At 44.8% G+C, this 3612-nt stretch overlaps 1 pseudogene; it reads right to left on the bottom strand.

Annotated features, from left to right (window-relative positions):
- Positions 1-1439: 1439 nt before the first annotated feature.
- Positions 1440-2267, bottom strand: LOC136127925 (heterogeneous nuclear ribonucleoprotein A1-like; annotated as a pseudogene).
- Positions 2268-3612: the final 1345 nt, after the last annotated feature.

Raw genomic sequence — 3612 nt, 5'->3', positions numbered from 1 at the left:
GCGTGTGTATTACTTGTCAACAATAGTAATGTATCAGATATCAACAATCATAATGGCATAAGAAAGGAAACTCTACAGTGTGTAAGGAGAATGGCCCAAGTACCTTCTTCCTTAAAAGGGAGAAAATGTTTTTTCTTATGTATCTGTCAAATTCAACCAAAAGTCATGTTTGAAAGACCGTCTGAAATTATCTGAAACTTGTAAATAGGCAGAAAAGATTACAAGGTATTCTTAGACTGTGGTGCTGCGCTTGACCTCCTATTCATTGAGCTATTTCACAAATCTTTGGGGACAGAGGTTAATTTGTAGAATTTCGTTCAGTGGAGATGTAAATAATTTATGTTCACTAGAATAGATAACCTCAAAGGCAATAGTTTGTTGCCCTGTTGGACATTGACCAGTTTTACATCTAACCCAGCAAAATCTTACCAAACACTGCCTCAAAATATCTTACTTCTTCAGTGCTCTTTACACTGGTTTTAGTGTCTTACCAGTTCCTCATTGATTAGTGAGTTACAGAACACCTTTGACATATGTTCATTTTATATTTATATGAGTCATGATTTTTTCCTTCTTGAAAACCATACTTTATCCGTCATCATGTCTCCGTTGTAAAATAGGAGAAACTTGATGGAATGACCACTGATTTGGGAACTAAAACACCTGGATTCTATCACTCACTCACTGCATGATCTTCAGCAAATCACATAAGCTCCTTGAGGCTCAGCTTCCTCATCTGTTAAATGGGAGTAATAGTAGTGCCTTGTCTGCAGGGAATAATAATAGTTGTGAGAGTCAAACAAGGGCATGGAACAGGCTCAGTGAGTGAATATCTTTGTCTCCAAGCTGTTTACTGACAGCACGTAAGCTTTTGTAACAAAGGCTGCTGGTTTCCTTGAAGGGGAGCTGGTAATAGGATTCCTCAGAGGTTTTTGTTTTCGTTTTTGTTTTACAGGGGACACGGGTTCGTGCCCTGGTCAGGGAAAATCCCACATGCCGCGGAGCGGCTGGGCCCGTGAGCCATGGCCGCTGAGCCTGCGCATCCGGAGCCTGTGCTCTGCAATGGGAGAGGCCACAGCGGTGAAAGGCCCGTGTACCACACACACACAAAAAAAAGACACATTTATTCGGCATCATGATCAGACTATTATATTTAGCAATCAACAGCATGGGTGCAAAACAAAAAATCTACATTAAAACCCTTTGTTGAAATGCTTTACACTTTCCACGGAACAAAAACTAAAATAACCTATTATACAATTAGTCACAAATACAGTCCTTGAGATTTTTTGCCCATACACATGGGTATTGTCTAAAACATGTCTTCTTTGTAGCACCACCACTGTGCTTGGCTGAGTTCACAAATCTGTTGTAGCCTGTAGCTTCCCCGTCACTTCTCTGGCTCTCCTTTCCTGCTAAGCTTTGTTTCCTGGCAGTAATTACAACCTTCTGCCACTGCCATAGCTCCTGCTGCTGCTGGAACCGCCATAGCCACCTTGGTTTTGGGGTTTGGCAAAGTGTTGGCCTCCACCACCATAGAGGCAAGAACTTCTGTCTCCAAAGTTTCCTCCTTTCACGGGTCCAAAATTTGCAGATTGATTGTTGTAACTGCCAAAAGCATTGTAGCTTCCACCACCTCCTAAAGTGCTTCCATCATTACCGAATCCATTATAGCCATCCCGCTGCCACCATAGCCACCGCCACCACGGCTGCCACCAAAGGCATCTCGACCACTGACGTTCCCTCCACGACCAAAGCTGCCATTCCCACCAAAACCACCGCCACGACCACCATCAAAGTTTCCAGAACCACTTCGACCCCTTTGGCTGGATGAAGCACCAGCCATCTCTTGCTTAGATAGGGCTTTCCTTACTTCACAGTTGTGGCCATTCACAGTGTGGCGTTTCTGAATGACAATCTTGTCTACGGAGTCGTGGTCATCAAAGGTTACGAAAGCAAAGCCTCTCTTTTTGCCACTGCCTCAGTCAGTCATGATTTCAATCACTTCAATTTTTCCCATACTGTTCAAAATAATCTCTTCGGTGATGTTCTTCAGGGTCTTCTTTAATGCCACCAACAAAAATCTTTTTCACAGTTAAGTGGGCACCAGGTCTTTGAGAATCTTCTCTTGAGACGGCCCTCTTTGGTTCCCCAACTCTTCCATCCACCTCGCATGGCCTTGCCTTCATGGCTGCACCCACCTCCTCCACAGTGGCATACGTGACAAACCCGAAGCCTCTGGAGCGCCTGGTGTTTGGATCCCTCATTACCACACAATCTGTGAGCACTCCCCGCTGCTCAGAGCGGCTCCTCATGGGCTTCCCTGGTGGCGCAGTGGTTGAGAGTCCGCCTGCTGATGCAGGGGACACGGGTTTGTGCCCCAGTCCGGGAAGATCCCACATGCCGCGGAGTGGCTGGACCCATGAGCCATGGCCGCTGAGCCTGCGCGTCCAGAGCCTGTGCTCCGCAGCGGGAGAGGCCACAACAGTGAGAGGCCCGCGTACCACAAAAAAAAAAAAAAAAAAAGTAGCAAAAACAGTGTTTGGAAGGTTGGCTGCAGGGCAGAATAAGGAGTTAGAAAGTGATCAAAGGTGATTCACAGTGTTAAATGGAAAATATACCCTGGAGCTTACCTTCACGTGGTCCAAGGTGTTTCCTGAGCAAATGGCATCACTTAGAGAAGTGATGCAGGGCCAGAGAGTGGGGAGAGAGGGTTTACAGTGTGCATTTCAATGACAATGGGAAATAGTCACTCTGACCAATGCTCTTCTTTGGGCTGATAACTAAAAATCCACCCTACAAATGCCAACTGTATAGCTGTAAGTATGGTACTTTACTAAAGTTCCAAATGTCACGAGAAATAAAGGTCTTTATGGTGTTATGAAATGCTTATACCTGAATGTGAATGAAGTCACTGACAGCTATTTCGTGGAGTGCAGGAGAGAGATTATCAGGACTCTGGGCACCAGTGGGGAAAAGTAAAAAATGCAGAGGCTGAGGGCAGAAATAGATCAAGGGGCAAGCCAGACTGGCAGCTACCCATGGTGCCACCCCATAATGGGCACCAAGACATCACTGGAATAGGAGGAAATGTTGTGCCAGTTAGCTCAGATTTCCACATGGAGTTTCTTGCTTTATTGGGAAGCTAATGGGTCCTGCTCTCACCAATTCCCCAAAATACAATTGGGCATTTGAAAAGCCATCCTCCCATAGGCCAACTGCTTGGTGCTGTTTCGGCCTCTCCATCAGTGATGGAACGTGGATAGGCTGACAGTCCTACAATGAGGACAAAGTCAACCTAAGCTCTGGCACCTGGTGAGTTTTGACCTGGTGCAGTCAACAAAGAATGAGGGTTCTGCTTTACTGTATGTGTCTTAACCCTCTAAGAGGCCTCCCAAAACATTGTCCGGTTCAGGAAAAAATAAAACGGAAGGAATACAACATCTACCAAAAAAATGAAAAACGTTTGCCATTGTGAAAGTCATAAAAAGGCTTTAAACATATTTTAATAAAACTTTACAACTACATTCATTCGTTCTCCCTTATCATTAGTGAACATGAATAATGCTATGGAAGAATTGTGAAATAAAAGACATTTCTGGGACTTCCCTG

This window comes from Phocoena phocoena, chromosome 9 (genome assembly GCF_963924675.1).
Source record: "Phocoena phocoena chromosome 9, mPhoPho1.1, whole genome shotgun sequence".
Taxonomy (NCBI): Eukaryota; Metazoa; Chordata; class Mammalia; order Artiodactyla; family Phocoenidae; genus Phocoena; species Phocoena phocoena.
This window is presented reverse-complemented; position numbering and strand designations above follow the sequence as displayed.